Consider the following 13,333-nt stretch of genomic DNA (forward strand, 5'->3'; position numbering starts at 1 on the left):
CACACACACACACACACACTCAGAGTGATGTCCCTGTTTTGTTCAAAAGATTACTTTATTCATATTCATGAGTAAAAAATAATAATAAGATATGTGCATTGTTTAGGCTAAATGTGTCTCTTTTATATATATATTAGTTATTTAAAATACCGAGTACTTCCCATTTTTTTCTGTGCGTTTCATACTTATCATTATTTAATGCTATTTGCTCTTCTATTTTGATTCTTAATTTCAGATAATGCAAAAATACATCGAAGGATAATTGTCTGTCATTACATTTTGATGAATTGAAATAAAATTTCATTAAGATAATTAAAAAAATACAGATATTACTGTATTTGCTTTTTTTGACTATTCCCAATAGGGCTTCCTGTTTGTAAATTGTTATATTTATTGATGTCAATGTAATAAAGTTGTTTAGTTTATTCCATAACTGTTGAGTTTTTTGACACTCCCAATATAAATGTTCAATTGATTCAACATTTGAGTTGCAGAAAGTACATAGACTGCAATCGACTAATTTGACTTTAAACAGAAATTTGTTGGTCGGTAATATTCTCATAAGGAATTTATAGTTGAAACTACGCAATGTTGTATCTATCGTTGATTTGTAAATATTACTATAAATAGCTTTCCATTCCAGATGTTCACTAATTTCCAAAGTTTCTTTCCATTTTGCTTCTGAAATCGGTTTGATAATATTATGCAACAAAATTGAATACAGAAGTTTATTTGTTTGCACTGATGTTTCAACTTTTTCTTTGAATTGTTGAGTATTAGCGTAATAAAACAATCCCATCCGAAATCAGTTGTGTTTTTATATGTAATGGAATTGTTCGAACGAGTGTTTGATAGTTTATAAAATCTGTATTCCTTATGTTGTATAGGTATTGTATTTGATTGAATTCGTAAAAAATTGTTTGTTCTATAGTCGAAAATATGTTCAAGATACTTAATACCTTTTGCATACCATTGTTTGAAAAACAGAGTTTTTCCATTATTGCAAATTGTTTGGTTATTCAATATCACTGTCTTAGCTGTTTTTATTGAGTTTGTGTCAAATATTTGCTTAATTTTACTCCAGGATTTGATGACATCATTTATGAATGAACCTTCTTTTGAAATTTTGTTTATTGTGGTATTGCCTAAGTCACAGTCAAAAACCAATTCATTTCCATAGTTAATTAGCTTCTTTTTAAGAAACATTTTCCATTGACTTTTGTTTTTGTCGTCTAAATATCTTTTAACCCAGACAGCTTTAATGGAGTTAAGAAAGAGTTCAACATTTGTAAGTTTTAGTCCACCGTTTTCGTGGTTTTGGTACATAATATCTCTTTTAATTTTGTCTGGCTTCTTGTCCCAGATGAATTTAAAGATAGATAGTTTGATGTTTTCAATAATACACCTGGTTGGATTTGCGAGAACAGTGAATGGGTAGATGATTTTGGGCAATGCGTATGTTTTCACTACAGTACTGTTATTTTACCCATTAATGATAGTTTTCTATGTTCCCATTGTTTTAGAAGTTTATGAAATTCTTCGACCTTTTTATTAATATTTTCGTCTATTGTTTTTTGTTTGTCATTGTAGAATGTAATACCTAAAGCGGTTGAGCATTCTGAAGTCCAAATAAATTGTTTATTATTTCAGAGCTTTATTCTTGTGTTTTTTAAGGTTCCCACTCTAAGAATGATGGATTTATTTGTGTTGAGGTTTAGACCAGAACATTTTGAAAAGGATACTTATGAATTAACCAAAGACTTAAAAGAGTGGTCAGAGCCACTCTAAGAATGATGGATTTATTTGTGTTGAGGTTTAGACCAGAACATTTTGAAAAGGATTCTAATGAATTAACCAAAGACTTAAAAGAGTGGTCAGAGCCATCATCAAAATACGTTGCATCATCAGCGAAAAGAGATTGTTTTATTTCTGTATCACCGATTTAAATACCCTTGATATCAACGTTTTGTTTTATATAGCCTGAAAGTATTTGTAGACAAATGATGAATAAAATGGAAGAAAGTGGACACCCCTGGCGTACTCCTTTTTCAATTTCAAAGGCCTCCGACATATGACCATTGTTTATTATTATACTTTGAATAACTGTATAGAAAAGTTTAGTCCATTTAATTATATCTGTGCCAAAATTAAAGGGTTGCAAACTATCAAGTATAAAGGAATGATCAATACTATCAAATGCTTTTTGAAAGTCTGCAAAAATAGGAGTCCAGGTAGTTTATTTTCTTCAAGGTATTGCATAACTTCTATGATAAGACGAACATTTTCGCCGATGTATCTTCCTTTGATAAAACCAGTTTGTTCAAAGTCAATAATTTTAGGTAGTACTTTTTTAATTCTATTAGCTATTGCTTTCGTTGCTATTTTATAATCAATGTTCAATAGACTGATCGGTCTCCAATTGGAAAGGTTTTCTAAATTTTTACCAGATTTAGGAATAAGTGTTATTATACCTTGCTTTTGAAGTGGTGTTAGATGTCCATTTAGAAAAGAGTAATTCAATGAGTCTATAAGAACGGATTGGATATCGTTCCAGAATGTTTTATAAAATTCTGTAGTCAGACCATCTGAACCAGGGCTTTTATTATTTTTCATATCTTTTAAAGCATTTCCGCATTCATATATTGAGAGTCGACCTTTGCATAAATTACTATCGAGATCTGGAAGTTTATTGTTGTTTGTGTTTATAAATGCATCTCTTATATTGTCTTCAGGGTTTAGGTTCTCACTATAGAGTTTTTTTTATAAAATTTTACTTCTTCAATCAATGTGTTTTTAACTCCTGATACAATTTTATCATTCACTTTAAGTTTATACACTTTTTTTTCTCAAAGTGTTTCTTCTCTAAATTAGCAAAATATTTTGTGTTCTTTTCATTATTTTCCACGTGTATTGCCTTTGATCTAAGAATATGACCATTAATATATTCACTTCGAAGTTCGTCAAGTCTTTGTTTTTTTCTGTATACGAGATTCAGTTATGTTGTCGATGTTGATATTTTCTATATTTAGCTGTTGTTCAAAAGTGTTAATTTCTTTTAATAGTCTTTCCTCTTCTGATTTAAATATTCTTTTTTTATGCGATGCATATTTGATTGTTGTGTTCCTAATTGAGCCTTTAATTATTTCCCATAATGTATTTGGATTAGCAGATTCATTATGATATTTTGTTTCTTGTATGCATTCCTTTATTTTTGACTTATATTCATTGTCTAATAAAAGAGCACTATTTAGTTTAAAATATCCCGGACCTTTATCGCATTTTAAATCGTCTATTGTTATTGATATAATTGAATGATCCGTTTTAAATCCTGGTTTAATCATACTTTTCTGTACGTAATTTAAAATATTATTTGATATAAGAAAATAATCTAGACGGCAATGTATATGTGGTTTAGAGTTTGAATGCCAGGTATATTGCATTTTAGATGGGTGGAGTAGTCGCCATATATCAACTATTTCACAAGAATTTATTATATCATGTATTTTATCTCTACACTTTTTATGCGTGTCAGTTTTGCCGTTCTTTTTGTTTAGAGAGCAATTGAGAATAGTATTAAAATCACCACCAATAATATATGTTTTATCGTTATTCTCCAACAAATATTTTTGTAGCATATCAAATATACTAGTATCATCCTTATTGGGTCCATATATGTTAATTAAGGTTATTTCATTTTCGTTCAATATGATGTCTGCTGTAAGAAGTCTACCCTCTTTAATTTCGGTATGATTTGCTAATGTTATATTCGTATTGGGGTTGATAAGAATTGCGACTCCTACGCTATTTGAACTGTTACCACTAAAAACACAAGGTCCATCCCATTCGTCTTTCCATTTTTTTGGAAAATAGTTGTTTAGAGCAGTGTACTTCTTGCAGTAATATTATGTCGTATTTATTATTTTTAATCCATTCGAAAATTTGTTTTCGTTTTCCCATGTTGCCTAAACCTCTTACATTTAAAGATATTATTTGTGTTTCCATTTTTCAAATTCTTGGGGTAAGTCTGATATCACGACACATTTTAGCCATAACAAAACACATTTTGAATCACGGTGGAAATAAAATAATGACATATAAATGTCGATTAATGTATCGGCAAGTGCCATGGATCAAATAAAATTAATTGTGTTTACAAGTGCATCTATTTTAGATAATATTTTTAACTAATTATAAGTCAATTATAAGGGTAATGAATGATTTATAGGATTAAGTAAGGTATAAAAAAGTACAATATTTCAGCCTTATATGAACAAACTAACAATTTAAATAATCGATATACTAGCATTAAAATCCAAAAAAAGTCTTTAAATCTAACTTTACTATTGTTAAGTATGAATTTTGCGGTTTTTTCTTTGTTTAAGAATATTTTTCGGAAACGAATCGAAAGTAAAAATATCCTTTTAAAGAAAAACCGGCATATATTATATAAAGTTCATACCCTGTATTGCACAATCTCTTTGTGAGAGACTTCTCGCACTGAGTATTACATGTACAGCCTGATGATCAAAGGGATTGAACAGGGCATTACGTCTGTTTCAACAGAGATCGATAATCTAAGTTACATATCTAAATCGTATTCATATCAATTGAAAATAATTAGTTGAACAAAATTAGCATGTATTTATATATACTGTTCCCCTTAAATTCTCCTTATATAATATCTATCACAAATTGTACTTTTAAATGTTAACACATTAGTCTAAATGTCACCAAGTTTTACACATTTTACACACTGTTATAATTAGAAACCTCATAATAATTAATATAGTAATTTTGTGATTTCAAAAACTTGTACTATTTTATGATTTAGTTAAAAAAAGTGTATCCTACGTGTAATGCAATAGTTTAAAAAGCAAAAGGAGGATAAAGTATAACGACATTGATATCAAAGGGAGCTAATAAAATATCGTTCTTCTAATTACAGTACATTGATTTCATTGCCTCCCTTGAGTACCAATGTTGTATTACCAGGATCATTATCATCTCATTTATGATAAGAGTATTACTTTAAGCATTTACCATTTCCCCGTCATGATAAATGTAAAATAATCTAATATTCCATACATAGCTACTAAAGTAAGTATATGATATGGTATAATAATAATTTTAGATTGTTATGCAAATAAAAAAGGGATATTAAATTTTGATCAATAATCATACTTAAATAAACATAAAAGAATCTTTTAAGAGAAATCCTTTTAACAATATCAAAGGGGGGTAATTTTCAGGCATATTACACGCTTGATAGTAGTATATTCAAGTAGAATAGCTATATCTATATATGTATAGACGTCTATATTATAATTATATTATTTAAACAAAAAATCATAACAGGCTGCTGTGCACACGTGTGTATAATTTTGAATTTGTATGTGGCCCTTTACCTTCAACTACAGTAAGCATGCTCCTGGCCTCATACCTCGGATTCGTCTCCCCTCTTCCCAGGTCTTGGTCCCCGTTATCTCCCTTGGACTAATCTATTAGCTGGGTACCAGTACCAAAGATACCACATTAATAAACTATTATGTATGATGCGACGTTTTGGTTAAAAAAAACTTCTAATAACTTACGTTAAGATTATATTGAAGCTTATGTATCCCTTATTCATTCATGGTGTCTGCTATTCTAGACTTGACTTTACTGATTTTGACATGCATCCTATCAGTGACTTTGCACATACTTTTGAATAAACCACTGACGGTACAGTCTAAGGAAGCATGTGTTTTCGTCTTTACTTCCTAAATCGTTTTCCAAAAGTTCAATGTTTCACCTTTGCTCGGTATTCGGAACTCCTCGGCCATTTTAACGAAAACAACCTCGGTTGTATGCCGTTACATCAGTTGAAGTAGTTCGTATTTTTTTAATTATATCATTAATTTAATGTTGGGTTTTAGAGTTGTATTTATTGATCTAAGATTAAATTGATTCCCAGTGAAGAGTATTATTGCAAACATAATTAAGTTTCCCTAGAGTTAAGTCATACAGTTTAACTGATAAATAAAATTACTACGCGATCCACTTGCAGCAGACTTTAACGTACCGCTTTTGCGTATGTAATCCGTCCAAATACATCCTAGGTTGTTTTCAATAAAATGGCCGAAAAGTTCCGAATGCTTTGCTCGACCATCTTGTCGCTTTTCAAAATGATAATTATCTTAAAATCAACCAACAGGCTAAATGCAACTGTAATATCAAACTGTACAAAGTGTTTGAAGTATTTAATAGGCTAGTAATTCCAAATATGTTTTATACGAGGCACATCATTTTTAAAAACATTCGGTAACAAGGAAAATAAAATGGCTGCCTATTAAATAAAAACCAGCATATTTCTCATATTTGTGCGAGTTTCGACAGCCAATTAAAAGGGTCCATTTCTCTTTTCCTGTATTTGGCGAGTTTTGTAGCCAATCAAAACGGCGGAAACTCATATTGGCTAACTTTGGTCGATATTGGGCGAGTTTTTGGATTGTATTGTCGTCAACTGTCTAGTATTATTACCACGAATGTCCCGGTGCCGCGTCATATGTAATAGTTTATTAGTTAAACATAATATTAATCAGTCTCGTTGGCACGATTTTACACGAAGATGTGGTCTTGTGTTTTGGGGAAAACCAGAGAACCCGGAGGAAAATCACATGTCCGGCTTGGTGACCACAAACCAAACTCACATGCACCCAGGTCGGGAATCGAAGCCGGTCGCCTGGATGAGAAGCGAATGCGCTTACCACTGCGCTAACCGGATAACCCATAATCAGGCTGTCCACCATTTTTTACCAATAAACAAGGGCTAATTTTAGGGATAAAAAGGAATTTTTAGGGCTGATTTAGGGCTAAAATTAGGAATTTAAGGACTTCAAATATGATGATTGTAAACATCATAATGGCCTTAAGTACAGGAATGACATACACCAGGGTTCCATTGTCTCAGCTGTTAATTGGCTCTAACCTTCATAATTAAATCTTTGCCACAACATGCACGAGTTCACAACCAATAAACTATCCTGACGTGGATCCACTGGTCATCTGCCATTCACTGTATTGAATATACTCTGAATAAAAACTGTAAACTATATTAAAGACACATTTAACATGAAATAGTGAGTGTATAAGTTTGTATTTTCAAAACTGTTAAGGCAATTAGAGAAGAAAAAATGAATAAAGGAGGAATTGACATAAAAATAAGGGCTTTTTTTTAGGAATTCTCTTTGATTTTTGAGTTTTATTAGTAATTTTAGCAAAACTGAACATATAGGAGTTTTTAGGAATTTTAGGGCCGCTGGACAGCCTGCATAATATGTCATCTAGCCTTAAACTAGTACTTCTGTCATCACTTGTGATTGAATACTATACCTTACTTATAATATAAGCAGAAGCAGCAACAACAGCACTAGCAGTAGTAAGTAGTATATTGTGGATGTTTTTGTTGTTGTTGCTGTAATAGTTATAGTACAACCGCTGTAGTAGTACAAAGCCAGGTTGACCCTTAAAGGTTAGAGACCACTTAATAATTTTCCTAAAGTCAATTGACCAATTGCCACGCGAATCAACCCCGATTTATATTGTTTCACGTCCCCAACACAATATATGGGAGAAAGTTTCACTTGTGTACTTTAAATTCAACAACGTAAGAAAAGACGTTAAGTTTCTTATAAGAAGGTAAAGTTAGTTTAATAAGTAGTGTGTATTGGATGAAGTGACCACATCTGATATAAGCGTATAAACAATATGGTGAAAATGTTATCAAGTAGATCCAATATTTTCAGCAAGGCTTATTTTAAATGACAAACCCTCCAGCCCCGAAACCTATAAAGATAAAAAGATGACCAAAGATGGTACAAATATAACTCGATAAACCGTCATGTGAAAAAATAAATGGACAAAAGTCATGAAAAGATGAGAATTCAAAGTCACTTCTCATTTGGCGTTATTTGCCCTTTTATGTCAGGGGCATAACATATGTAACATCCAACATCTAACATTGGCCCTAACTCAAATACCGTCCAAAAGATTCAAATAAATCATATATTGCTAGTGAAATATGCACCTGTTTGTCCCTTTCTCAACTGAAAAAAACTCCCATCGCAGACTATAAAGGTTAAATAGTCAATAGGCATATGGAGTTAACTCCAACAAACTGTAGGCCTTCATTTTTTCCCAAAGTCTGCAGACATCGATACTTGCAAAGAGAGATCACTGAGGAGTTAACAGCTGCTCGAAAACACGGTGGAGGAAGCGGGGACTGAGGGTATTCGCCATCTGGCCCCAGTATCACAAAACTACTGAAAGGGACTGTGTCACAGATTGGTACCAAAAAAGTTTTTTTTCTGTAACGAATCTCAGGAGAATTATCTCATAGGATGTGTTACGCTTTGATATCATAATTGTAAAAAAAAGTACCAAAATGTAAAAACAAAATTGTGTCGGAGACCGGAGTCGAGCCCGCGTCGCCAAAATTGCAGTCCAACGTCTTACTCACTGGGCTACAAAGGCTTATACTAATCGGGTGACACAATTAAGCTATAAACCTACCTCGGTAATATCACGTGATAACACCGACTAGCCAATCACGCATAAGGAATGAATTCTACCTGGTAGACATACCCAGTAATCTTTTTAATGGAAAAATACGAATTAACTTCTAGAATTATTTTATTTTTGTAAAATAGACACTATTTTTATCAACACATTGAATTAAAATAAGGATAAAAACATGCAAAAGTTGGATAAAACTATGTTTTTATGTGGTAAAATGAGTTGAGTCTAAGATTGGGATTTGACCTAAAATCATGACTTAGTAACTCGTGCGCACGACTTTAGTATTGTTATGTTATTGAGGAATACATATAAATATAAGAACGACATTAAATGTGCTCTAACTATTTATTGCGACATGTATTGTACGATATCTAAACTAGAACTGATAAGCATGTGGCTGTGTCTAGGTATTTAACTTACTAGGGCAGATAACCCTTAGATGATAAAGCTATCATGTAACAAGTATCACGTGCGCACGACTTAGTATCTCGTGCGCACGACTTAGTATGTCGTGCGCACGAGATAAATAAAAACATACACATGTCACCTCTGTTTCACCGTAGATTCCTCAGATAGTAAAGTTTATTTTAAAATGGCATTGCATCGATAAATATCTTATCTTTTATAGATACTGATTAATGATATTGTGATATTGTGTAATATTACGCAATAGAAAACGATTAAAATATTCATAGGTAACTCTGGAATCCCAAAACGGAATCATGACTATTTATAGAATTATGTTTAATTTTCATATCATTTGCTTATTTTATATTAAACCCTTTGAAATAATGATAACAACTGATCAGCATACACATTAAAATACATATTGATTCCGTTAATGATTTACATTGTTTGCACAATAGGTGCACAAATTAAACATGTAAATTCAAAACTGATATAGTTAGTAAAATGCTAATATAGAAAATGAAGAATTTTGCTTTGTCTTATGAACTGGATATATATATCGTACCATTTCCTCTTATGGCGGGGTCCGATGGATCTGTGCAGCTAAAGAGCACAGAAAATTCAGTTTCAAAAAGTTCCCAAGGGCGACAGTCTAAGCATGGTCAAAAGCTGTGTTGTGGCATACAGCTGAGCAGGTCTGATTATAGGCTTCTTTTATAAAATTTCAAAAAAACTTCATTGTATTGACAATAAAACTGTATATATTTTTATTTGGTCAAAATAAGCCAAATGTATATTGACGTAATAGACTCAAGACAACATGTGATTAGTAGTATTAGTAGTAGTAGTCGAAGTAGTGGTAGTAGTGGTAGTAGCAGTAGCAGTTGCTGTAGCAGTAGCAGAAGTAGCAGCAGCGGCAGCAGCAGCAGCAGCAGTAGCAGTAGCTGTAGCAGCAGCAGCAGTTGCAGTTGCAGTAGCAGTAGCAGCAGCAGTAGCAGTTGCAGCAGCAGCAGCAGCAACTCCCACCCAACTCCCACGTCTTGTTTTTGACAGCTTTAATCTCCTCAGTGATTTCCCTTTTCCCTCCAAACTTCGGATAAATATGACCGTGTAATGTTCGCATCAGAAAACTTATATGATCATATAGTCATAAATAAGTGAACTAATTCAGAAAATGCCTTGTATACCTAGCCGATTGAAAGACGATATTGGGCATATGAAAAATGCACAGGATTGCTCCAACACTGCCTTTTTAATGATTTACTATTTTCAGAACTTTTTTTTTAAATTTCGAACAATTTCACGCCGTGTTGCTTTAAACACGATGCTTCAAATAAACGAAATATTTTTTTCAAAGCAAATTCTCCCAAAAACTCATATATCCATTTCAGCTGCAAAATCGCATTTTATTTCATAACAGTCTTTGAATTTAAACATCCACTAATTTAAACGAGAATACAGCTATTTATATATAACACCAATGCAGTCATTGTCGAAGGAAAGACGGCTGATATTGCTTGAATAGGAAGCCCATTGGTCCTCGATGTAGTGTGTCAAAATTAAAGCATAAAAAAGTCGGGTTTAAACAATATTCGTTTCGATATATTATACAGAAGAAGACATACAAACATTAAATATACTCATAGGAACTACAATATAAGAACTTAAGAATTTCAGTATTTTAGGTATATATATGAGTTCATTGATGATTTGGGCAGAATCAGGAAGAAAGTTACCATATATGTCTCTTCGAGCTACTTATGAGTATGTGGAAATTGGTATTACCGGGACTTGATTATGTACGGTGTTTGAGGAAAACATGCGTGAGGACTTTATTTGGGGCAGATTAGGTTTGGATTGGGAAAAAAGAGGTAATACATAGTTTTGTAATCCTGTTTTATGCATATATTCAGGTTGTTGTTGGGTTCGTCGCCGTCGTCGTTGTTGTTGTCATTTTTGTTGTTGTTGTTGTTGTTGCCTTAAGATGATACCACCGTACAGAGGCTGTAATACTACAAACTATAACAACAACAGCAACAACAATATGTACTACTGCTACTAGTATTGCTACTACCCATAAAACTACTCTAACTACAAGAACAAATACAGCAGCGGCAGCAGCTGCAGCTGCTACTTCTACATCTTCTTCGGTGACCCGAGTCATTGTTCTACGAGTCAGTGTAATTATTATTTTCGTTACACCGGACGTACGTATATAAATAACAGAATGTGTTTAAATTCAAAAACCTATAGTAGTATAAAAAAATGAAACGTTTTCACAAGTAATATTAAGTGTAATTTGCACATTTAAAAGATACTATTACCAATCAATAATTATTCGGCTAACTTCGACCGAACCAAAAAATAACCCGTCTTACACAATTGACTACGGTTTTGTTTGATTTTCATAAATAAATGGTTTAAAGAAGTTATTACCCGTACGGCCATTTTAGTTAGACAAATATTTAAAATTTATAAAAGGAGTCTATTGTTAGATTTGCACAGCTCTAGGCATGACCTGGCGCCCTTTGAATTGCGTTTCTCGGTTAAAATATTCGGGCTTATTTAGCTGCACAGACCAAGCGGACCCCAATAATGTCAGGATATAGTGCATTATATATATCCAGTACATAAGGCAAATCAATATGTTTGATTTCCTATATTTGCATTTTACTTTCTGAACATGTTCTTAATGTACTTTTTTAATTGTTGAACTTATTGTAGACACATTGAATAACAGTTGTGGAATAAAGATGTATTTTATGTGTATGCTGATTAAATAGGATTAATATTTTGGGTTAACAAAACAAGTTAATATGAAAATGATACATAATATATACATAGTCATTATTTTGTTCTGGGATACCAAAAAAGACTTATAAATACTTCCAATCGATTCCATTGCGTTATATAACACAGTCTTACTTCAGTTCAAATTACGAGGATTAATAATGTTTAAATGGGACATTCTGTTAAAATGGTTATTAGATGTCTGAAGACACTGTCATTTCAAAATCTAAAATATATATAATATATGCGAACTTGCAAATAATCAGTCAGTAATCAGGTGCTTTTCAATGATTTGACTTTGGGTAGAATGTTGGCACGCGACTTTGGACATCCGCATAGGCCACATGATCCCTGAAAAAAAATATTTAAAATGGTTGTTGGGTGTTGGGGTCCTCCATAACAGTATGGATATCTTTAGAATGAAATGGTGCATTTTTGGTCTCCTTGATTGACATTTCTTCTCCAATTTTAACATAAAAGTTCACTTGGATTACTTTACGATCGTATATAGGATTTCTGTTTTGGATTTCAGTGTGGAATGGTTTAAGAAAATAGCTAAGCAATATGCAAGATATACTGGAATATTGGAAACATATACTTTATACTACTTACCAGACGAAAACAGGTCCCGAAAATCCTATTTTGTCATTGTTTCGCCGCCATCTTGCATATCAGACTCCAAAACCTCACTTAAACCGTTGCAGAGTCGGAATACGTGTACCTCCCTGATATTGCTTCACGACCCCATCACCATATATGGGAAGAAATTTACACTTGTTAACCAAACATTAAACAAAGTTAGAAATCAGTTTCTTATAAAAAAAATATTTAATTTTTTGTATTTAACCACTGTGTATTCGCAAAAGTGACCATATTCGGTGTAGAAGTACAAACAATATTGTGAAGATGAAAACAATAGATCAAGAAGACCAAAATTTTCAGCTAACTTTTGAAATCACATGACATTCAGCATCATAACCTTTACGGACGAAAAGTAGCCAAAAGTCTGAGATGGTAAACCATTATTTTTATCTCGAAAAATCCGCTGAAGCGAAAGTGCCTATAGAGTTATATAGGGAAAATATGGTTAAACAGTTCTCACGACTTAGTCTTTCAACAGATCAACTTACTTCCTATATATACGTTAGGAGTGAACCAAGAATGGCAGTTGTGATGCATTTAAATTTAAATTTAACTTAATATAGAAAAACCTAAAATCGTCACAGCAGTATGCCAAAGTTCATGTAATAGAATTTATATTTAGAACACGTATTTGGGCTACCGCCCCCACCCCTGAACCTATTTCGTCTCTAAATCGGTTTTTTGCTAACCATCTAAGCAAAAAGGGTCAATGGAAACACTGTGATGACTATGTGATGAACAACAATCTTTCACGTTAGAGAGAAAATAAAAAATATATCTCGAACAGCATACGTGATGAATGGGTAATATGTAGAAAGTAAATACATTCAATGATTAAATACTCCAACATCTGTAATGACACAGCAGATCAATATTGCTAATGAGGCCAAGTTTGCAGACTCCGATACTTGTAAAGGAGATAATGAGGAGATTGCTC

The sequence above is a fragment of the Mya arenaria genome, chromosome 1 (assembly GCF_026914265.1).
Source record: "Mya arenaria isolate MELC-2E11 chromosome 1, ASM2691426v1".
Lineage (NCBI taxonomy): Eukaryota > Metazoa > Mollusca > Bivalvia > Myida > Myidae > Mya > Mya arenaria.